Genomic DNA, 25,584 nt, shown 5'->3' with positions numbered 1-25,584 from the left:
AACACACTTTTCAGTTTTGCTAAAATTGAAAATGCCCTTATTAGAAGACCCAGCCAGTCCACTCCAAGGTATTTATAGGAAAGAAATGAAAATATATGTCCATGCAAAGATTTGCCCTGGAGTGTTGATACGGTTGCCTTTTTCGTAGCTCTAAACTGGAAACAATCCAAATACCCATCAGCAGGTAAACGGATAAACCATTTGGGGTCTAGCCATACAATAGAATACCGTAAAATAAAACAAAATAATTTTAAAAAAGAACAAACTACGAGTATGTGCCACAATATGGATGTATCTCAAGGATATCATGCTGAGCGAAAGGAGCCAAGCACGCAAAATTTAGACTATAGGATTCAACTCCTATGAAGTTCTAGAAAAAGCACACTAATATCTAGTGACAGAAAGCAGAGCAGTGGTTGCCTGGGGCAGAGGTAGGAAGTAAGAGGGAGGATATCGTACACAGGAACATAATGGAACTTTTCAGGAGATAGAAATGTTCCATGTCTTGGTTGTGCTGATAAGTACAGAAGTGAATATATGTCAGCATCTGATGAACTGAACACTTAAAGTGGGAATATTTTATTGTATGTAAATTATACCTCAGTAAAGTTGCTTTAAAAAAAATTTTTTTTAATGTTTTTTTAATTTATTTTTGAGACAGAGACAGAGCATGAACGGGGGAGGGTCAGAGAGAGAGGGAGATGCAGAATCCGAAGCAGGCTCCAGGCTCTGAGCTGTCAGCACAGAGCCCCACACGGGGCTCGAACTCCCGGACCGTGAGATCATGACCTGAGCGGAAGTCAGACGCTCAACCGACTGAGCCACCCAGGCGCCCCTAAAGTTGGTTTTTAAAATGCCTTTTGGGGCACCTGGGTGGTTCAGTCGGTTGAGTGTCTGACTCTTGGTTTCCGCTGAGGTCATGGTCTCTGGGTTCGTGGGATTGAGCCCCACGTCGGGCTCTGTGCTGAGTGCAGGGCCTGTTTATGATTCTCTCTCTCCCTCTCTGCCCCTCCCCCACTCACGTGCGCATGCACGCTCTCTCTCTCTCAAATAAATAAACTTTCAAAAATAAAAAATAATAAAATGCCTTTTGCAATATCTTTCGTTGGTTTATGAGTATACTCCCTAAACACTGATCTTCCAAGATTTTGATTCCAAATCAAGTTTCAGTATTTACTCATTGTGAGATGGAGTCTGATACACACACATACAATAAAATCGGTGTAACAAGTATTTGACCAACCTTTAGAATTGCCCCGGGAAACAAAAGAGATGACAAACTGGTAGAAATGATTTATAAATCATGATACTGTGCAGAAAATTGCCTGTTGCTAACCCTCCGTAGTTCACTCTGCCAGTCAGAGTGAAATTACCTTGGTATGGGGCGCATGTAAAATTAGTTGAACCTCTTATCTGGGCCCCAAATGAGCTCCCCCCCGATTGAATGCCTGGCTAGTGTACAGACTATCCTAGCAGATTTCCTTAGCATTTTAAAAATATCCACCTGCCTCAGGCCATGTGACACAGTGATCCACCCACTCACACTGTAAACCCTTCACTTCCAGCATTGACAAGCTACACAATCATTCCTCCAAGTCAAGATACACTGTACGAGTCACCTTGTCAACGAGGTTTTAAGCTTCATCTGACATCTCCCAAGAATCCTCTGCTTTCAGAGCAATGAGCTCTAAGTTGGAGGCTCTAACCTAATTGTGGGGTAATGATGAGGTTGTTCTTGGAGAAGCATAGGTCTCTTCTGCACATTAACAACTTGTAGCATGGGCAGGTAATTGTGTTTTGATTGTGAATGGACAGGGAGCACTGAAAAGTTGGGTTCTGCTTGAATCTAAAACAACACATACATTCATTTGACAGAAAGTCATTTAAAAAAAATTTTTTTAACGTTTGTTTATTTTTGAGCAGAGAGGGACAGAGCGTGAGCAGGGGAGGAGAGAGAAAGAGGGAGACACAGAATCTGAAATAGGCTCCAGGCTCTGAGCTGTCAGCACAGAGTTCGACGCAGGGCTCGAACCCGTGGACCGTGAGATCATGACCTGAGCCAAAGTCGGATGCTCAACCGACTGAGCCGCCCAGGTGCCCCATTGACAAAAAGTCATTGAGTACTGTGTGCATTGTCCTGGACTCTGGGGGTTCAGCAGTGAATAGGACAAGCAAGGTCGGTCTCCTTGGGGAGCTTACGTTCTAGTGGAGGGGTGGGTAGCCATCAAGTAAACATGTAATTTCAGGATCGTACGGGAAATACGCAAGGGTAGAGAATAACACAAATGCAGGTTGATACCATACAGGATATAGTGGTCAGGGAAGATCCTGCATGTTGAGTTGGGAAGATGAGGTGGAACCAGCTGTGTGACAGTCTAGAGAAACAGTAATCTGAGCAGTGAGGACAGTAAGTGAGAATGAGCTCGGCAAAGTAAGGAAGGAAAAGGAAGCAAATGTGGGAAGTATCAAGGGTGGAAGAAGGACTGTCATGAAATGACGCTTCAGAGGTGGAGAGCAGATAAAACTTAAGTTTTATTCCATGAACATGAGAAGATATCAGGGCACCTTGGTGGCTCAGTCATTAAGCATCCGACTTTGCTCAGGTCATGATCTCACCGTTCATGAGTTTTAGTCCCACATCGGTGTACTCAAGCCCCACTTTGGGTGAGCAGGATTTCCGCTTTGAGTGAGTTTGAGCCTTGCTTTGGGGGAGCCCCACTTCTGTCTCTCTCTGCCTCTCTATCTCTCTCTGCATCCCACCAACTTGCACCCTCTCTCAAAAAAATAATAATAATGAGAAGTTATTGAAGGGCTTTAAGCAGGGGAAAAAATTATCTGATGTGTAAATATGGCCACTACGTGAAGAAGGGATTGTCTTGGGTCAAGTGGGGAAATTACTAAGAAGACTGTTGAAATAGTCTAAGGGAAAGATGATTGTAGCTTGGACTGGACTGGTGGCATTAGAAATAAGGAGATAGGAACAAATCGAGGGGCGGACCATAGTGGTAGTGCTGCGAGGGTTGGAGCAATGGGAAGTGGTGGGGAAAGCATCCATAGTTTTATGGTCTGAGCAACTAGTAGCTAATGGAAGTCTTTATTAGGAGACCACCTACAGTGATTGGTTATGGTGTCTGTATCCTTGCTTTGCCTTTAGGACACTGACCAAATGACTCTGAAGATTGAATAGCAGTTAATTATTTGTAAACATCCTGTGAATGGAACTCAGGTTGCAAAGACTCTGTTATCTCTCATCTGTGATTTTCCAGACATGCTAATAAATGAGTGCTGGAAATGTCATGATTTTCTAATCACAACCTTCTTTTCCTAAAAGCCATTTCAGCCAACATCCATCATCAGTTCAGAGCAATATCCAAACTCTTTCTAGCTCTTGTTTACTGCTGGTATGCCACTATTCCCAACACACTCACTGCCAAGGAAGTACTTTGAGTTTACTTGTGCTCTGGAAAACTTTTAGGAAGGTTGCCTTTTTTTGTTAATTATGGCTCGGGGATTACTTTGTCAGAAACTCGGAAGCCCAGGAGTCTATAAAAATTACAAGGTATTATTAAATATTTAAATATTGCTCACTTCTCCATGTAGTATGAGATTTGGACTGAGATTGAATCTTGGGCTGTTTCGTTTCCATGTTTACCGTCTTGCATAGAGTCACAGATTCAATTTTGCCTATTGAGCAAATTTTAAATTTGCTTCAAGCAAGCAAGAATGGCATTAAATTGCCTTGACCTAGGCGCGTTGAGATTTTGTTGTTTCTCTGTATTCATGGAGAGTAATGAACATTAGCACTGAAACAGAAGCATCTCAGTTTGTGAAAATGCTGTTGGAGTAACGATGAGAAAAATCTTTTTAAATGTTTTGGATTATTTTCTTTTGCATTATAAAAATAACCTAGCCCGTCCTAGAAAATTTGGAAGGTACAAGATCAAAATCAACCATAGCCCAATCACAAAGAAATCCATGTGATGTTAAAGTTTCTCATAAAATGTTAGTGTGGAAAGGGGCTTGTTGGATTATCTGGTCCAACTTCTCATTTTGCACGTGAAGAAACTGAGGTGCGGGGCAGTGTGGAGTTTAGAACCCAGGTTTTCTCAGTTTTGAGCTGTTTTCCTGATTGCTGATGTGGCTTCACAAGCAGTCTAGATTCTTGGGGTCTTAATGGAGGCTCAGTATCTGCCACACCCTCTTTCTGAGCAAAGGGGTTGTGACATCTTAACACTGGGCGTGCACGTGGCTCCATCTGCCCCCTAGTGTTCAGGAGGATGCATGGTCTTAAATAAGGATGGTGTTAAATGGCCTTGACTTGGAGAGCATTTCTCAAAGAGTGGTTTTTGAGCCACCTGCATCAGAATTATCTAGGATGCTTGTCGAAAATGAAGATTTCTGGGACCCACCCCTGGTTTGTGAAATCAGAACCTCTAGAGGTGGGAGTAGGAATCTGTTTTTTTAACAAACTCAGATCCATTGAAAAATAATACTTTGTCAATAAGAATAAAACTTCCCATATTGAGTCATTCAAATTCTCTAACCTGTGATAGATAGACGATAGCTAGATACATACATACATACAAGTAAATGGGTAAAAAGTTTCTGACTCCACACAAAGAAACTGTCGATGGTTATCTCTTGGGAGTAGAAATAGGGTGAATGGGAGAATGAAGGCTTCTCTGTTCCATATAAGCTAGAAACCTGGATTTTCAGAACACAGATGTGTTTGGAATTCCCTTTATAAGTATGCCTATGGTCAAGCTATTTCTTTGAGAGACTAGAAATGTCTGCAGATTATTATTTATTTGCTAGTATGTGGCCAGTGGGAAAAAGGGAACACTTCGCTGATATAAGAGGACATAGAAGGATCAACCAGGGGACAAGGTGAAATCCAAGTCCGTTCATTTATTCACTCACTTATTTATTCAATACCTATTCATTGACTACTTTGTGTGTACCAGAAACCATTTGAGGTGCTGAGGACATGGGAGGGAATAAGACAGCAGGGTCCCAATTATGTAGAGCTTACAGTCTATTATGGAGAAACACCAATAGAGTTAAACAAGATAATTTTAAATGGTGACAAGAGCTGTGAAGAAATAAAGGAGCTATGCCATTATGAATGATTGAAGGGCTATTCTCTAGTGGGAAGGGACAGCCTGAGAGGTGACATCTGAGCTGAGGCCTTAGTGGCAAGAAGAAACCAGCCATGTGCATATCTGGGGAACAAGTTTCCATAAAAGGAGGCTGCAAGGACAAGGTCCTGAGGAGAAATTAGCTCGATATATTTGGCATGTATAAAGAAAACTGGCATGGCTAACACAAGATTCAAGTTAAAGTTCAAGAGGAAGACAGGGCCAAGCCACATACTGTAATCATGCCACAGTAAGCAGTTTGGATTCTATTTTAAGTGTAATAGAAAGCCTCAGGAGACCTACATTCAGGGAAGGACAGTTGATATCATGAGATTTGAGTTGTTTTTTTTTTAAAAAAAAAAAAACACTTCAGCCCTCAAAATTATATAGAAACTGGGAGTCCAGTTTTAAGAAAATGTGCAACTACTTCAGGAGAAAGTTACTGGGAACCACAAAAGAACTAAAGAAATGGTAGGATATACCATATACATGGAAAGGAAAGACCAATATTATAAAATGCTGATTTTTACCGAAGAAAGGACTTATAAATTCATTGAGGTTCTGAACAAAATCCCAACAGCATTCTAAAATTGAATGGAAATATAAAAATGCAAGAATTTGGGGCACCTGGGTGGCTCAGTCAGTTAAGTAACCAACTTAGGCTCAGGTCATGATCTCATGGTTCGTGAGTTAAACCCCCATGTCAGGCTCTGTGCTGGTAGCTCAGGGCCTGGAACCTGCTTTAGATTCTGTCTCCCTCTCTCTGCCCCTGCCCCCCAAAGAATAAGTAAGCATTACAATTTTTTTAATAATAATAAAAATAAAAATTCAAGAACGTAATAAGGGAGGTTTGCAAAAGAAGAAGGAATGAAGGTTTCCCCTAATTATCAAAATATTTATAAAACCATAGTAATTAAGACATTATGTTATTGGTATAGTGGTATTGAAAAATAGATCAGTGGGACAGAATAGAGACTGAACAAATATAGACCCTTCCCTGTAGACCCTATAGACACAGGAAGCATTGAAATTCAGAATGGAAAACATAGAATATCAGAAGTAAATGAGTATCAGAAGTAAGTTATTTCTCCTTATGGAAGAATAAGTTTCCAGATTTACACTTCGTACAAAAATCAATTGAGGTGAATTGAAAACCTAAGTATAAAATGTAAAAGTTCAAAACCTGTAGGGAGATAAAAAGAAAGTATCTTTATACCGTTAGGATAACGTAGATTTTGTAAGCTAGAGACACAAAACCACACTCAAGAATGATGAAGTTGATGGATTTCACTATGTCAAAATGTATAGCTTCTGCACAAAATAATGCCATAAAATTAAAAGGCCAGTGAGAAACCAATAGAAGATATTTGCAACCTGAAATAACTGACAAAAGCCAGGTTTCTAGAATCTCTAGCAAATTCCTCTAAATCAATAAGGAAAAGTCAAACTACCCAGTAGGAAAAATGGGCCACTTACTAACAGTCCGTGTCCTGAGGGGAAGACATGAATGAGCAATAAAAATGTGAAAAGGCTTTCCACATCACTGACAAAAGCAAGAAATGCCAGTTTAAAATCCCAGGATAGCATTTTATGCCTGTCGGAGTAGCAGAAATTCAAAAGGTTGAATTAGACAAGTAAAACTTGGCAAGGAATTGAGATAAACAGCACTTGGAGAATAAGTTGTCATCCCCCAGTTGCACTTGAGAATGCACATATTCCACAACAGATTTTCCTGCAGACAGAAAGTTAGCAACATTGTTTCTCCAAGGAGGGGCACTTGGTATTTTTGTGAGGGGCAAGTCTCTGTCCCTCGAGACGTTCATGCACTGTAGAAATTTAGCATCCCTGCTCTCCTCCACCCCCAATTCACAAAAGAGCTCTCTCCCATTTTCAGATGCCCCCAGGAGAGCTGGACTTAACCAGGACAAAGTCCTGCAGGTATACATAGGGCTGTCACAATACTAATGGGCCAGGACAGCCTCTGCCACTGAACAGAGGGATCTGGACTCTAGAGGAGGATTGTGAAGGGTGTCCATCGGAGCATCCTTTGTCATGATTGGACCCCACCCAATAGCCATCAGTCCAGAAAAGGAGAATTAAACTATGGTATGGTTGTATTATAGAGTGCCATACAACAGTCAATGACCTAGATCTGTATGGACCAAAATGAAGATGTCTCAAAAACAATGTGGAGTACAGTGTAATATACAGCCTGCTATACTTTATAAAAACCGTAAAACCTACACTACTGTAGGATATGTTGTTTTGGACACACACACACACACACACACACACACACAGGCATATCCATGTGTAAACTGGAGGGGTTTAAGTTCCATGTGGTTCTATCTCTCAAAAGAGTTAATGAATGCGAAGAACAACATTAGTTCATTTTGAGTGACGGCACAGTGACGCGGACAGGAGTTTGTCACATCATCCTTTGCGTAATGCTGTATTTTCGCCAGCACTCAGGCTGCTGAGTGGACAGTGGATGGGGCGAATGGAAGGGTGAGCATGGGAGTGAGCATGGGGACAAGGGGGCAGTGAGGCTGTGCTGGAAGAAGACGCGGGCTCGGGAGGAGCCAAGTGAGGACCCGAGCATCCCTGCCAATACTACTTTGAACTCCAAGGGCACGTGACCACTTTTCTGCTTCATTTCTCTATCACCTAAAGGTCTTTCTGGAATAACACTTCCCTTTATTGCTTCCTCTGTCTTCCAAGCTATGATGTTGTCACCTAAGCAGGCCAAAGATTTGTTGGCTGCCTTTTTTTTTTTTTTTTAGCAGAATGAGACATTCTGTATAAACAATTTAAGCCCTCTCTATCCCCATCCCTGCAATTACGCTCCTACATTTCTTTTTTATTTTTTTTTCTGGAGCATTTTTTATTGTGGTAAAATATACATAATGTAAATTTTACCATTCTAGGGTCACCTGGGTGGCTCAGTTGGTTAAGTGTCCGACGCTTGGTTTTGGCTCAGGTCATGATCTCACGGTTTGTGGGATGGAGCCCTGTTACGGGCTCTGCACTGACAGTGTGGAGCCTGCTTGGGATTCTCTCTCTGTCTCTGTCTCTCTCTCTGCCCTTCCCCTGCTTGTGCTCTTTCCTTTCTCAAATAATTTTAAAAAAAAGTTTACCCTTCCAACTATTTTTAAAGGTGCCGTTCAGCAGCGTTAAGTACATTCACAGTGTTGTAAAACCTTCATGGTCATGGGTCTCCAGAACCTTTTCCATCACTCCAAATTGAAACTCTGCGCCCATTAAACAATCACTTCCATTCCTCAGTCCCCTATGCTCTGATAACCTCTGTTCTACTCTCCATCTGTATGAATTTGACTACTCGAGGCACCGCATGCAAGTGAGATCATACAATATTTGTCCTATTGCATCTGGTTCATTCCAGTTACCATAGTGTTTTTAAAATTCATCCACAATGTGGCATGTATCAGGATTCCATTCTGTTTAAAAATGGATACTGCTCCATTGTATGTATATACCACGTTTTGTTTATCCATTTATCTTGTGAGTGGACACTTGGATTATTCCTGCCTTTGGGCTACTGTGAACAATATAACATAATGCAGCTATGAACAGGTGCACAACCCTCTGCTTTCAATTCTTTGGGGTATGTACCCAGAGGTAGAATTCTTGTATCTTATGGTAATTTTATGTTTAATTTTTTAAGGAGCTTTCAAATCATTTTCTACAAAGGCTGCACCATTTTACATCCCCATCTGCAATGCGTTCTAACTTTTCCTCATTTTCACCAACATTTGTTATTTTTCACTTTAAAAAAAAATATCCCACCTAATGGGTATTAAGTGGTGTCTTATTGTGGCTTTGTCCTACACTTCTTTTATAATTAGTGTTTAAGAAAGCCTCATACATGTCTTCTGTTCAGTTGATTGGTCCCTAATACCCATGTTTTTTAGTATTTCTGCATTTCTTTAAATGCATGCCATGAAACACAGGTCCTATTATAAGCTTCTGGCACTGGGGGCTTGGGGGCATGAGATGGGAGAGGTTAAATTTGGAAACAGTGCAAACAACAGCGACAACAACCACCTCCTGCAAAGTCATAGCGAGTGCATATTTAACTTTGGCAAATTGAAGACGTTAGTGTGAGTTGGTATCCTGACCCTCCTGGCAGTTCTCAGTGTCTTTAAGCATCTTACCATGCCGAGGGCGATTCGTAGGCATGTTTTTATACAGGGGCCCGTAAAGAAAGCCAACTCTTTCATGTGGTGCTCAAAAGCAATTTTATCTGTTGCAACTTTGAAGGAAAACCTGGCCATGTTGATGATGACGTGCGATGGTAGACTGTATGGTGTGGCACTTTCCCTAAGGGATTCCCAGTGTTCGTTCTGATCATTCACAGTTTTCAGTTTGAACTGACTTTAGAAATTACTTCCAATGCAAGACGCAGTTTTACTGTATATCCTCCCCTTGAAGTTTGAAGCATATATTTTCCAGACCCTGAAAAGTCCTACAATAAAAATTAAAAAACAAAAACCTGACTACCATAGATTAAAGCAGGAGTTGGCAAACTATCTCTGTCAAAGGCCAGATAGTAAATACTTTTGGTCTTGGGTCTCCAGCACAGCTATTCAGCTGTGTAATTGTAGCTCCGGAGCGACCAGAGGCAATCTTTAAATGACTGGATGTGACTGTGTGCCAAAAAACTTTACCTGCAGAAACAGTCAGCAGGCTGGATTTAATTTGCAGGCGATACTTTTCTGACCCCTGGTTTAGACCGTTGTGACCAAAGGTTGTTGAATCATGACCTTTCCCAGCTTTATTTTTTAAAATTTAAAACCTGTAATAGACCCTTACGGGCCTGAATTCAAATAGCAGAGAGCTTCAAATCTTTATGGGTGATGCTGAATGTTGATGGCATGTAGCAGGTTTGTCGTTTTTCTAGTACCTGGCTTTGCACTGCTGTGGCAACAGAAATACTTAGTGGGCAGTATGGACTAAATTGTGTCCTAAGATTCATATGTTGAGACTCTGACCCCCTGATACTTCAGAATGTCACTATATTTGGAGAGAAAGCCTTCGAAGAGGTAATTAAGTGAAAATGAGACCTTTACAGCAATCTTCGGAAAGAAGAACAAAACTGGAGGTGTCACAATCCCGTATGTCAAGATACACTACAAAGCTGTTATAATCAAAACAGTATGGTACTGGCACAAAAATAGACACGTGGATCAATGGAACAGAATAGAAAGCCCAGAAATAAACCCATGATTATATGGCCAATTAATCTATGACAGAGGAGGCAATAATATCCAATGGGAATGGATTGGATAATCCATTTCTTTTCAACAAATGGCATTGGGAAAAGTGGACAGCTACATGCAAAAGAATGAAACTGGACCACTGTCTTATACCACACATAACAATAAAATGGACCAAAGCCTAAATGTGACCCCTGAAACCATAAAATTCCTAGAAGAAAACATAGGCAGCAGTCTCTTTGACATCAGCCATAGAAACATTTTTCTAGATTTTTCCTTTGGTAAGGGAAATAAAAGCAAGTTAAACTGTTGGGACTACCCCAAAATAAAAAGGTTTTGCACAGGAAAGGAAACCAGCAACAAAACGCAAAGACAACCTGCTGAATGGGGGGAGATATTTGCAAGTGATGTATCCAATAAGGAATTAATATCTAAATTATACCAAGAATTTCTACAACCCAACACACAAAAAACAAATGATCCAATTTAAAAATGGGCAGAAGACATGAATAAACATTTTTCCAAAGATGATATACAGATGGCCAACGAACTTGTGAAAAGATGCTCAACGTCACTAATCATCAGAAAAATACAAAGCAAAACCACAGTGAGATATCACCATACACCTGTAAGAATGGCTAAAATCAACAACATGAGAAACAAAAAGTGTTGGCAAGAATGTGGAGAAAAAGGAACCTTCGTGCACTGTTGATGGGAAGGCAAACTGGTATAACCACTGTGGAAAACAGTATGGACATCCCTCAAAATATTAAAAATAGAATTACCATATGATCCGGTAATTCCACTGGTAGGTGTATGCCCAAAGAAAATAAAAATACTAATTCAAAAAGATACATGCACCTCAGGAGAAACCAAACTTTGATCTTGGACTTCCAGCCTCTAGAACTGTGAAGGCTGTTCAAACCACTCAGTATATGGCATTTGTTATGACAGCCTAAGCAAAGAGGTGATCATATCTCAGGCATCCTAACTCACTGAGACCTTGAACTTATTTGCTCACCTGTAGGTTCTTAATATGACAAGTATCCTTCACTGAATTTTATGGGTGAAGTTACATGATATGTTCTAATTGCATTTGCATATTTGGTATATTCAAAGATCTTAAAACATTTCCCTCCTACACATTAAGAGTTGAATTGTTGAATATACTCCCATAGTGCTTTTAACTTATTTTTCCTCTGTTCTCTTCTTTAGTCTTCTTTAAAACACTATCCATTCCGTTTCTATTCTTGGGATCTGGAGTTTTCAAATAGATGCATATTTCCTGGGTTTACAGTTGCTGCTCATTACAGGTAGGAAGTCAGAGTATATCGGACCATGGAATCAAAGAACTTACTAGCTATTGTAGATAAGGTTGCTATAAACATAAGGGTGCCTGTATCCCTTGGAATTAGTGTTTTTGTATTTTGGGGTAAATACTCAGTAGTGCAACTGCTGGCTCATAGGGTAGTTCTATTGTTAACTTTTTAATGAAACTCCACACTGTTTTTCCAGAATGGCAGCACCGGTTTACATTCCAAGTGTCCATCAATAGATGAATGGATAAAGACATGGTGTGTGTATGTGTGTATATAAAATGGAATACTATCCAGTTATAAAAAGGAATGAAATATTGCCATTTGCAGTGACATGGATGGAGCTAGAAATTACAATGCTAAGTGAAATAAGTCATTCACTTTCAAATGTCCCCTCTCTGTAAAGAGAGATTTCCTGTTATTCTTCCTTTCTAATCTTACTCTAATAAACTTTTACCTGCTGCTTAAGAAAGAAAGAAAGAAAGAAAGAAAGAAAGAAAGAAAGAAAGAAAGAAAGAAAGAAAGAAAGAAATCAGTCAGTCAGAGAAAGACAAATACCATAGGATTTCACTCATATGTGGAATTTAAGAAGCAAAACAAATGAGCAAAGGAAAAAAGAGAGACAAATTAAGAAGCAGGCTCTTTTTTTTTTTTAATCAGTTTTCTTTATTTTTTGAGAGGCAGAGAGGGACAGTGTGAGCAGGGAGGGGGCAGAAAGAGACGGAGACACATAATCGGAAGCAGGCTCCAGGCTCTAAGCTGTCAGCACAGAGCCCGATGCGGGGCTGAACTCAATGAACCGTAAGAGCATGACCTGAGCTGAAGTTGGATGCTCAACTGACTGAGCCACCCAGGAGCCGGAAGCAGACTCTTAATAAAAGAGAACAAACCGATGGTTACCAGAAGGGAGGTAGGTGGGGGGGATGGGTGAAATAGGTGATGGAGGTTAAGGAGTGCACTTGTGATGAGCACCAGGTGATGTATTGAAGTGTTGAATCACTATATCATACACCTGAAACTATTACAACACTGTATATTAACTGTACGGGAATTAAAATAAAAAAAACAAAAACAAAAACAACAAAACTTACTAGCTGTGTGTCACCTCAAACAAAGTATCCTCTTGCCGTGACTCAGTTTCCTCATCTTCATAAGATAATGATTCCTATATGATTTTCACAGTTCCCGGAAGCATTAGCTGCAATGTAAGTGCTATGCCCTGCGCACTAAATGGCTTGTGGTGGGCACTCAATAAATGATTGCCTTTCTCTCTCTTCTGCCCTGTGATCCAGGCTGCTTGTTATATCACTATTTACAAGGTCTAACCCCCAGTCTAGGAACTTACGTAACCTGGTGGACACATGGAATTTGTAGAGAGACGTTTTGATAAAGCAGAAAACGTACGGAGTCACGACGGTGCCAGTTCTCCCTTTGGTTCTCCTGCAGGTCCCCTTCCCTCTCTGGAAGCCTCAGTTATCTTACTGTAAAGTGGGGGCTGGGACTACACTATCCCTCTCGTATATTCTATACCCAGTATTTTCCCTGGAAGCCACGGGGTCTAAGGAGATGGCTGGATGTGAGAGGTCTTCATTCTGATTTCATCCTACCCAAACCGTTACTGCAGTCCCATGGCTACACTCTATCAACATTAGATCCCCCTATTTAAATTTAATTTTTTTGTTAGCATTTTAATATTGAATTTAACACACCTCACATAAAATTAGGGTCTTACTGGCTTTAAGATTCAAAGATAAGTAAATTAGTTTGTTTCCTAAAATCTATTTTTGTCCTAAAAGGATACTGCAAATATTGCCCACAAGAAACTCCCAGCTGGGGTACCTGGGTGGCTCAGTCCATTAAGCATCCAACGCTTGGTTCTGGCTCAGGTCATGAGCTCATGGTTTGTGAATTCGAGCCCTGCATCAGGCTCTCTGCTGACAGCGCAGAGATTCTCTGTCACCCTCTCTCCGCTCCTTCCGCACTCATGCTCTTTCTCTCAATATAATAAATAAACATTAAAAAGAAAAGAAAAGAAACTCTCAGCTCTCATTGTGGTGGAGCCCCTGGAATATCTCGTTCCTGTTAGAAAAGATGGGTGTATCATATGGCATCAGTAAGGAGGCAGGAGCAAAGGTGCTGATGAACAAATTGTCCTGAGTTCTTTCTGCTTCCGGCCGCCATCTTCCACTTCACGCCTGTGTCCATGTCCAGGGAGAGCTGAGGCTCAGGTGGAATGGGGAGGTGCAGTGCGGGATGGTTGGACAAGTCGAGTTTTATCCACTCACACGGCAAAACAGTGAATGCCACACCTGCTGCTTCCGCCTTCTTGTCCACTTTTTACACACTCCTGGGTGTGAAACAGTTTGACCCACAGCTGACAAGAAGCGCACTTCCCGACTTAAGGAGAGCTTCCGAGGGATAGCTGTTTCCTTTTCTTTTATAGAGAAAATGACAAATACATATAAATGAGCATCTTAGGGCGCAAGACACACACTAAATTTCATCAGTATTCATGACATGTGCTTCATTCTCTCCACAACTGACATCTGTTAAAAACGAGATTTGGGAGTGCTATCCTGGTTCCAGTAATTCTGTAACATGGATTCTGCGGTGATGCTTTATTGATTTCTCCCACTTTTGTCACCCTGAATTTACAACTACTGTAGATAACTTTCAGCCCTGCGGAATCTCCTTCTACAGAGACGGTAACACTGTCTATTCAATGAAATGCATTATGTAAGAGGCCAAATCACTTAGTTGTTGAGAACAGCCTCAATTTCATTTGTATGTCGAGATAGCTCTATTTTAAATCTCGTTAGGTAAATTTCTAAAACGGTGATTAAACTGTAGCCAGCCAAGGGAAAACTAGAAATAAATTAGAAGTGTCACTGATTTGAGAACTCTAGTTCTTTCCTGCGTGCCTACAGAAATTGAGGAGCGTCTCTTTTCTGGGTTACAGGCTTTGGTGAGAAATCCGGAAGAAAGAATGTGTGAAAGAAAAAGATGACAACTATGCATGGCAAACAAAATCTGAAGATTATTACAGTGAAAGCAAGAGGAAGTCAGAAGAATACCTACTAGTAAAGGTAAGTGGACACCTGTAAATGCTGAACTCTGATGCTGAACAGGAAAGTGGGTTTCTACACGTATGTGTGTGAGTGTACAGAGACTTACCAACTGGGGATAGGATAGGATAGGATAGGATAGGATAGGATAGGATAGGATACATAATATGATCTACCATCAAAATATCTGTGTTCTAGAAATGAGGAAGACAATTAGTAAATACAGTTAATTCCTTACTCTCAAATAAAAGCTAGTTGCCCAAAAGTTGAAAAATAGACTTACCTTTTACAAAGGGGTTCTCTTTTCAGAAAGCAAAACAAACAAAAGCCAAAATAACCGATGTACTAACTAACCGTGCTGTGCCGTTGACACATTTCCTACAATATATTTCCAATATTTTATACACACAGTTGTAAAGTTATTATCTTTTTGTTCTCAGTTGAACACTGACCGGCTTAAGTCCAGAGGACAATTGAGCAAGCTAATAGTTGATTATTTTTATACATGCAGTGATTTTCATCCTTAGCTTTCTTGTAGTACAGGTGTGCTCTGTACCTTTAGTGTTAGTCCTTTGGGTCTTTCCCCTATTTTCCATGGCTTTTTACAATAAAATAAGAGGGAAATTGAAATATTCCAGTGGCAGCCCAAGCTGGAAACCAAACTGCCAGGCTCATGGGCAGTGCTAGCCTATGATGTCTCAGGATGTTTCTACATTAGGTGATCTCAGAAATCCATATTTGACACAGTCCATATTTGATTTGAGGGAGATTGATGTATAATGTGAAAAGTATGAGTTGTATCCAAGCAGAATGTACAACAGTTAAGAACAGCATTTACACAGTCTCTCAAAATGCTTCCTTGAGTGAAATAAACAGGTGGATTGCAATTTCCACGCACCAACCCGGCTGGAGAGGACTATCCTTGAGCAGTCAAAGACATGGACTCAAGATTCTTGGTCTTCCACTGACCACTTCTATGACTGTGGTCAAAATGGCTCATCTTCCTTCGCCTCCGTTTTCTTGGGTAGATGAGGATATGCGGATGAAATGAGTTAATATTATACAAAGCACTTGGGAGAATGGTGAGCACATAGAAAGTGGCTGATTTTATCCTTGAGTAAAGTGTCCTTCAGAGATGGAAATCTCTGTTGTTTTCTGTGGAGCAGAGAGGTAGAGGATCCTAAAGGGTGCAGAGGAAGTGAAGGCAGATATGTCTCACCCTGGGCGTGTATGCACAGTCCACGCTGCTATCTTGGGAACCCACGGGGCACTAAGAAGGATAAAAGAAAGCTACAGGGGGCTCAGTGTGTCTCTCAAACTCGTAGTCACTTAGGTGCTTCAGGAACAATTGGAGAATATAAACTTAAGTGATGTAGGATCTTAAATTATAAAGCAGGTCATCTCAGACTCTTGGCTGCAATCTGTAAGGCACAGTGTGATCCGGCCCTAGCCGGATTTATTTCCAGCCTCTGCCACTTGCATTCTGGGCTCACTCATACCTTGTTCCTGACCCTTTCAATCACAACAGATCCTTTGCACCACACTACCCGTGAGCCTTTGCACACACTACCCAGTGCAGCCTGTATACTCTCCCTCCCTGCCCCTGACTCCTTTGCGCTTTCCTTTCTGTCTCAGACCTGTCTACTAAGGAGAACCACCGCCCCCCCACCATGACACTGTCTTCCAAAAATATCACTTGTTACATTTGTTGTCATTCTCATCAACACTAACTTTGAGGGTCTTTTTGTCCATATCCTTGAAACAAGGGACATTCAGAAATTTTCTCATCCTTGCCAGTCTGACAGGTGATGAGCTTGGCTATTTAAAGTAGGTATAAGTGGGGTGCCTGGGTCGCTCAATGGGTTAAGCGTCTGACTTCGGCTCAGGTCATGATCTCACAGTTTGTGAGTTTGAGCCCTGCATCGGGCTCTGTGCTGACAGCTCAGAGCCTGGAACCTGCTTTGGATTCTGTGTAACCCCCTCTCTCCGCCCCTCCCCCACTCGTGCTCTGTCTCACTCTGTCTCTCAAAAATAAATAAATGTTAAAAAAAATTTTTTTTTAATTTTTAAAAGAAAATAAAGTAGGTATAAGAAAGGACATACAGGAGCGCCTGGGTGGCGCAGTCGGTTAAGCGTCCGACTTCAGCCAGGTCACGATCTCGTGGTCCGTGAGTTCGAGCCCCGCGTCAGGCTCTGGGCTGATGGCTCGGAGCCTGGAGCCTGTTTCCGATTCTGTGTCTCCCTCTCTCTCTGCCCCTCCCCCGTTCATGCTCTGTCTCTCTCTGTCCCAGAAATAAATAAAAACGTGGAAAAAAATTTAAAAAAAAAAAAAAAAAGAAAGGACATACAGATAGGCAAATGAGGGCAGAAGTTAATCATTCATTAACTTGTCATCAGAGCCTGTTTCCTTTAGGGCACTCATTCTTAATGAGAATTATTTTCTTTATTTGCTTCCTCAGTTATTTTTCCTACCTTTCTTACTGGTCTATAGGTCCTGTGAGGCTGGGTTGATGTTTTCACAATAATATTCTGGGATCCTGGTCCAGCAACTGCTGTATCTGAGGTACTTGAAAAACATTCTGGGAGTGAAAAAATGAATGAGAAGGACAGGGTCCCTGATCTCAGGAGCACAGGTGTTGTAATTGAGACAGATGATCCCTTTACAGGACTAGAGATTCAGAATTAGAGCAAGGAGATAATCAATGGGTCTCACAAAAAAATTTGACTCCTGGAGGCAGGAGAAAGATTCTAAACATTAATTGCACAGCACAAATAAGGACCAACTTAAATGGGTATAGGCCGTAGTGCCGGGCAGGGTGTTTCCCTTCAGTTGCTGGATTGTGGGGAGATAGGCGGGGTTCGAGGGTAGGGCTCAGGGCAGTGATCGGTTGCCCAACACTACGGAGGAAATTTTGTATTTTAATATTAAGTTTAGCTACACGTATGCATTGCTACTGAATATCAGCCCTGATTATAGTATACCTTATTTAAATAACCAAGTGCACCTGTCAAACTGGCAAGAATGACAGAAGTTCTAAATACCCCTTGTGGGAAAGACATGGACACAATGGCTCTCATGATCACTGTCGATGAGACTGTCAACAGTGGCCATATTTTTGGAAGCTAACTTGGCAGTATTTGTCAAAATGTTAAATGAACATTCGCATTGACCAGATAATAGAACTTTTAAGAGTTTGTCTTCCAGACAAACTGGTCTGAATACAAAACACTGTATGCACAAGTACGTTCGCTCTAGCGCTGTTTTAATAGCAAAAATATGGCAGCAGTTTATGTGTCTATTAATAGAAGAGTAGTAAATAAGTGGTGGTATTTCCATCCAGTAGGACAAGGTAGCCCCTGAAATGTATTAACTGAAAGGGGAAAAGCTCCTGAAATTGTGTATATTATGATCATGTCTGTCAAAAGCGAATGAACACAACTTAAGTGTCCATCAGCAGATGAATGGATAAACAAAATTTGGTCTTCGATGGAATATTCTTCTGCCATAAAAAGGAATGAAGTTCTGATACATGCTACAATATGCATAAATCTTGAAAACAGGGGTGCCTGAGTGGCTCAGTCGGTTAAGTGTCCAACTCTTGATTTTGGTTCAGGTCATGATCTCATGGTTCATGAGTTCGAGCCCCATGTTGGGCTCTGTGCTGATAGCACAGAGCCTGCTTGGGATTCTCTCCCTCTCCCTCTCTCTGCCTCTCCCCTACTCACATTCTATCTTTCTCTCAAAATAAATAAACATTAAAAAGGGGGGAAAAAAGCAAAAAAAAAAAAACCCATGAAAACATTACAATAAGTGACACAAAAGGACAAACACTGTACGATTCAACTTATGTGAATTATCTGGACTAGGCAAATTCATAGAGCAAGTAGAGATTACCAGGAATTGGGACAAGGGAGGAATGGGGCATTAATGATTAATGGGATTAATGGCTACTGTTTGGGGTGATGAAAAAGTCTTGGAAGTAGTGGTGATGGTTGCACAACATTGTGAATGAAATTAACGCCAACGAATTGTACATTTAAAAATGATGAAAATGGCAGATTTATGTCATATCTATTTTATCAGAATTTTTTAATTGAGAGAAAAAGTAAATGAGCAGACAAAAAATAAAAGCAGGCCCACACACACGTGTGCCCACAGGCACCATATAGTCTGGAAAGTTACCTTCAGATTGTTGACAGTGATTGTCTAACAGATGGAATGAGGGGCAGAGCAGGAGAGAAGAAAATTTTATCCCCTATCCTTGTATGTTTTTTGCATTTTTCACAGTAAGCATAGATTTTAACATTTTTTGAATTGAAGGGTTTTTTTTTTTAAAAGTCATCCTGACCTGTGGTAAAAAAACCCTAGAGTTGGTACCATTTTCCAGGTTACAACCAAAACAATCCTGAAAGGTCTGTTTCCAATTGAATGTGCTCACATATAACATCCCTGTGTGTGCAATGTTTAACCTGGAGTGAGAATTTAATTACAGTTTAAAACAAGAAATAGTTTTTCTTTTCTAAATTAAACTACATCTTGTGGAAAACAGGCTCTCGGTATAGAAAGAACTTGATCTTATCCCTCCCTCAAAGAAGACCAACTCCTCTATCTAGTAATTTCCTGCAAAGGAAACTGCTTCTATTCATAGTTTTACATCCCCTTTGTTGGTAAAGCATCTAAGGCATGTTGGCTATAAAATAATGAGACTTAATTTCAGAACACCCAGAAGTTTTTATGCATAATAAGAGATTTTTTTAACCATAATAAAATTCCGTGAAAATAGCATTTGAATGGGTCATCCATTTTGCAAAATGTGTAAACCCTATAACGTAGTCACAGGTTCATACAAGTAAAGAGAATATATGGAAGGGCATGCACTTCATGTTGGAAACCTCAAGGAGATGATCTCACGAATGGTGTCAGATGAGTGGAGATTACTTACTTCTTCATATGCCTGTGCCATGTTTAGTTGTTACAGTTAAGGGCTTTCTAATAGCTTTATTAAGGCAGAACTGACCAGCAATTAAACTGCACATATTTAAAGGGTAAAATTTGAGGGGTGCCTGATGGCTCAGTCAGTAGAGCATGGGGGTCATGAGTTCGAGCTCCAGGTTGAGTGCGGAGTTTACTTTAGAAAAAAATAAATTAAAACAGAGTGTCAAATTTGAGGAAAACATGTTGTAACTCTATGAGGAGGGAGATGCTAACTAAACTTACCCTGGTAATAATTCCACAACGTGTGTATGTTCAGTCATTATGCCGTCCACCTTAAATTTACACAGAGCTGTATGTCAGTTATGTCTCAAGGAAACAAAAAAAGGCAAAGAGAAGGATGAGGGGGAAGATGAAACTGGCAAAATATTTTCAAATATAATTAAGAAAGAGGATCCTCTGAGAATTCTTAAGTGTCTTGCTTTTTGTTGCATGTTTGGCACTGCTTAGGCAGTAAAATAAAGCAGCAGCTCAGAGCTGAGAAGCCAAAAAATAAAAAATAAAAAAATAAAGTGGGCAGCCTGGTAAGTTTTGGCATATGTTTATACTCATGAAGCCATCACCATAATCAAGTTAATGAAAACATCCATCATTCTTCAGTCTTCTCATGCACCTTTGTAATCTGCCCTTCCTGCCCTATCCCACTCCTCTCTTACCCCAGGCAACCACTGATCTTGTTTCTATCACTGTGTATTAGTTTGCCTTTCCTACAATTTTATATGAAGGAAATCCTACACTACAAATTGTTTTGTCTGGCATCTTTCACTCAGCATAATTATTTTGAGATTCATCCATGCTGTACTGTGTGTGATGTTCCATTCCTTTATGTTGTTGAGTTGGATTCCATTACCTGAATAACCTCCATTTGTTGAGTTATTCCCCATTAATGGGTGTTTGAGTTATTTCCAGTTTTTCACTATTACAAATAATGCTACCACGCATATTCATGTATAAGTCTTTACGTGAATATAGGCTTTCAGCTCTCTTGGGTAAATATCTAGGAGTAGAATGGCTCGATCCTATGGTAGGTATATGTCAGCTTTTTGAGAAATTGTCACACTGTTTTCTTAAGTGGTTGTACCAGTTTACATTCCCACCTGCCCTGAAAGAGAGTTCCAGTTCCTTCACCTTCTTATCAGTAGATGGTATGACCAGTCTTTTTCCATTTCATCCATTCTGATAGGTATGTAGTAATAACTTGTTGTGGTTTTAACTTGCTTTTCCCTAAAGACGACTGATGCTGAATATCTTTTCACATTCTAACTTGCCATCTGTATATTTTCTCAGTGAACTGATTCAATCTTTTGTGCATTTTTTAAAAGTCGGTGTTTTGTTTTGTTTTTTAAGTTTTATTTATTTAAGTGATCGCTACACTCAACATGGGGCTTGAACTCACAATCCCAAGATCAAGAGTCAGATGCTCTACTGACTGAGCAAGCCAGGCACCCCAGGTGTTTTGTTTTCTTATTGAATTTGAGAGTTCTTTATATATTCTGGATGCAAGTCCTTTCTCAGATGTCTGCTTTGCAAATATTTTCTCCCAGTGTCTACCTTGTTTTCTCTTTTTCTCAATGGTGTCTTTTGAAGAGAAGAGGGTTTTTTTGATGTGTTTAATTTGGGGTTTTTTTGTTTGTTTTAAAAAAAAAATTTTTTTAATGTTTATTTCTTTTTCAGAGAGAGAGAGAGAGAGAGAGACAGAGCGTGAGTAGGGGAGGGGCAGGGAGAGAGGGAGACAGAATCTGAAGCAGGCTCTAGGCTCTGTGCTGACAGCTCACAGAATGAGATCGGGACCTGAGCCAAAGTTGGACAGTCAACCAACTGTGCCACCGAGGCGCCCCTTGATGTGTTTAATTTGTTTTAATTTGAATTGTTACGGTGAGGGACATCTAAGGATATTTGTCAGCCCTCACAATTTTTACATTTAGATACCCACCCTACACGATATCAAGCATATTAAAACTCACATGTATCCCACATTAAAGATAATCTTTTACTCTCTTCCCTTTTTAAAGGTTTTTTAATTCATTTTGAAAATATTTATTACAAGAAACTCATTTAGTTTCTTATTGGCTATAATTCTTCAGGATTCATCATGTATCCTTGATGATTCATGTCAAGTAAAAAATGTAACTTGAAATTACTTTAAAACGTAATGTAATTTAATATAAGCTACACTTTATCAACTAACAAAGTTTGACAATACATTAATTTTTGTAGATATTAATTTAAGTATTTATTACTTTAATTTGGGTAGTTTTCTTTTTCATATTTAGAAGCCAGTAAGTTTGTTTGCTTATTTTTTAGCTCTGGAATATATGTAGCTTCTACAATTTGAAAAAAAACAGCCTGGTTAAAGTACGTTTAAGGAAAAATATAATCATTAATAAATTCAAAAGAAAACAAATAACTTAAGCATGTTCTCAAACATGTAATAGGCAATCATTAGGTGTGAGTAACCGGGTTTGAAAGAGATACCTGGAGACTGACTGGCATTCATAACACTAAATGTTAAGGGGCTCCTGGGTGACTCAGTCGGTTAAAAGCGTCGACTTCAGCTCAGGTCATGATCTCGCGGTCCGGGAGTTCGAGCCCGCGTCGGGCTCCATGCTGACAGCTCAGAGCCTGCAGCCTGTTTCAGATTCTGTGTCTCCCTCTCTCTCTGACCCTCCCCCGTTCATGCTCTGTCTCTCTCTGTCTCAAAAATAAATAAATCTTAAAAAAGAAATTTAGAACACTAAATGTTGAGGAATTTGATGTGTTTCTGCTGGTACTCAAATTTCCTGCTGAAGTTTGGTTAAAACAAAGAAACAAACAGACTCTCTTTTGGCTCCGAAGTCTCACAAAATGATGGTTCTTATTTTTTAAATTTTCTTATTTTTAAAAATGTTTTTATTTCAAAATTATTGCATGATTTATGTAAAGATAGTCAAACAGGAAACGTATTTTATGATGTTGAATATTAAAGGCTCTCACTTCCATTCTTCAAAGTTAACTGTTAAACATTTTCTTTAATTAAAATAAATAGAAAACAGATGCAAGTTCTTTTATTCCCTTCAAAGCAAGAAATAACTTTAAAATCATCAAAGATATATACAAATATAGGAATATCTAAATGTCAAATGAATGATAGAGATTAAAATTTGTGTCCTTCGTATGGAAGTCTGCTTGAAAACCATTTAAAAATGTTAAACGATCATTAGGAAAATGCACATCAAATCCCGCAATAAGATACCACTTCATCCACTAGAATGGCTATTATATATGTATTTTTAAAAAGTGCTGGTAAGGCTGTGCATAAATTGGAATCCTGTGCATTGGTGGGAATGTGAAATGGTGCAGTCACTGTGGGAAACAGTATGGCCATTCTTCAAAGAAAATTGAACTAGAATTAGAGTGCCTGGGTAGCTCAGTTGGTTAAGCGTCCGACTTTTGATTGGGGCTCAGGTCATGATCTCATGGTTTGTGAATTCGAGCCCTGCACTTGACATGCTCTCACTCCTCCTCGCTCTGCCCCTCCCCTGCTCACGCTTCCCCTTGCTCTTTCTCTCTCTCAAAATAAATAAATAAACGTTAAAGAATTTTTTTGAAATAAAAAATGTTAAGCTAGAATTACCATATGATCCAGCAATCCACCTCTGAGTGCATACCTAAAAGCATTGTAAGCGGAGACTTCTTTTTTTAAAAAAAATTTTTTTAACGTTTATTTATTTTTGAGACAAAGAGAAAGAGAGCATGAACAGGGGAGGGTCAGAGGGAGGGAGACACAGAATCTGAAACAGGCTCCAGGCTCTGAGCTGTCAGCACAGAGCCTGACGCGGGGCTCGAACTCACGGACCGTGAGATCATGACCTGAGCCAAAGTCAGCCGCTTAACCGACTGAGCCACCCAGGCGCCCCTGTAAGTGGAGACTTCTTGAACAGATACTTGTACACCAATATTCATAGCATTACTCACAACCGCCAATGGTAGAAACAAGCCAAGCATCCATTGACAGGTGAATTGATAAACAGAATGTGGTCTATACATACAATGGAATACTATTCAGCCTTAAAAAGGAAGAACATTCTGGCACATGGTACAATATGGAAGAACCTTGAGGACTTTATGCCGAGTGAAACAAGCCAGACACAGTAGGACAAATATTGTATGATTCCATTTATATGAGGTTCCCAGACTAGTCAAATGCATAGAGACAGAGGTGGAATAGTGGTTGCCACGGGCTGGTGGAAAGGGGAAAATGAGGAGTCACTGCCTCATGGCTACAGAGTGGCATTTGGGGATGATGAAAATGTTCTGGAGAAGGATGGTGATGATGATTGTCCAACAATATAAATGCACTTACTGCCACAAAACCCTACACTTAAAAATGGCTGGAATGGTAACTTTCATCTCACATGTGTTTTACCACAACTTTGAAATAACATTAAGAGGAAAAATTTCCGAATGTTTCCAAATAAAAAAAAAAAAAGCTAAATTACCACCCTGATGCACGTTAGTGATAGCCAAAATTTCCTAATGGTCTCATGGCCCAAAATGAAAGAGCAATATTTTCAAAGGGAAAAAAATTATTTTCCTTTCAAGTGATCCTTTAAATGATACTTCTGACTTTAGTAGTGCCGCTTCAGAAAGAAATTACCAGCCACCTCACAGGCATTCTTTAAAGACTTTACACATATTAACTCATTTAATCTTCAACAGAGCCAGGAAAGGCTGTTATTTCCATTTCAGAGATGAGAAAGGACGTGGAGAACAGAGAGGTTATGTAACATGCCCAAGGTTACACAGTTGGTGAGAGGTAAAGCTGGCTGTCAAGCCCTGGAAAGATGGTTCTAGAGCCCACAGTGCTCTGAGCCACTACGTTTTCCCATCTAGTAGTATCAGGGGAGCTGTCTATATACTGGGGGAGCATGCCTAGAATTTCTACCGGGTGGTTATGCCTGGAAAGCTTAAGAGTATTGATACTCTTTTAGCTTTTCTTCAGTAAAAGCTTGTGCCTTGAAATATGTAAATAATTTATCTCCAGCTGGAAATTATTCTTCAACATTTACCTGGCTTTTTAGTAATGCCAATCTTGAAGGAGGTGCAAGAAAATGCTATACACAAAAATGTAAGTTTTCTAAGCTTTATCAAGGAAAAAGCTCTGGAAAGACTATCTCCATATTGAAAGAAGATTCTTATATTCTTTCTTTCATCCTAAGATTCATGCCTCCCACAACCTTACATTAATTTAAAAAATAATCATGTTTATGTTCAAACAAATTTAGGAAATGGTGAATTACAAAGAGTTAGAATTTCTTTACTGTGGGACTTCTTAAGGATTAACATACTAATAAACATTGTGTTGGGACTCCTGGATGGCTCAGTGGGTTAAGCATCTGACTCAGCTCAGGTCATAATCACACAGTTCATGAGTTCGAGCCCCAAGTCAGGCTGTTTGCTTACAGCTCAGAGACTGGAGTCTGCTCCGGATTCTGTCTCCCTCTCTCTCTGCCCCTCCCCCACTCACCCTCTTGTCTTTCTCTCTCAAAAATAAATAAACATTAACAAATTTTTTTTAATATTGTGAATTGCCAAGAAAGGGAAATCATATGTATTATGTTAAATAATATATTAGTATATGTTATATAATATACAGTTGTTTCCCAGGGTTCTTTTACCACTACTGCTCCCATGGAAGAGCATGAGCGGTTGAGTGCTTCCTGGAACACTTTTGGGAATCTGGGACATAACTAGGGATTTTCCAAATCTACCACCAGGGGGCACTCCCCTCCCATTTATATTCTGACAAACATTGGCCAAAACTTCATTTTCCCTCAGCACCCATAAGACAGGCAG

At 40.0% G+C, this 25,584-nt stretch overlaps 1 protein-coding gene across 4 annotated transcripts in view; it reads left to right on the top strand.

The window, feature by feature from the left end:
- FRMD4B (FERM domain containing 4B) overlaps positions 1-25,584 on the top strand; it is a 324,025-nt gene that overhangs the window by 89,163 nt on the left and 209,278 nt on the right. For all 4 annotated transcript variants that reach the window (XM_043587910.1, XM_043587913.1, XM_043587911.1 and 1 more), the window contains exon 2: positions 14,651-14,777. The gene's annotated coding sequence lies outside the window, so the exon portion shown is untranslated. The remainder of the gene's footprint in view (positions 1-14,650; positions 14,778-25,584) is intronic.

This window comes from Prionailurus bengalensis, chromosome A2 (genome assembly GCF_016509475.1).
Source record: "Prionailurus bengalensis isolate Pbe53 chromosome A2, Fcat_Pben_1.1_paternal_pri, whole genome shotgun sequence".
Classification (NCBI taxonomy): Eukaryota; Metazoa; Chordata; class Mammalia; order Carnivora; family Felidae; genus Prionailurus; species Prionailurus bengalensis.
The sequence above is the reverse complement of the archived record's forward strand: the minus strand, read 5'-3'. Positions and strand labels throughout refer to the sequence as shown.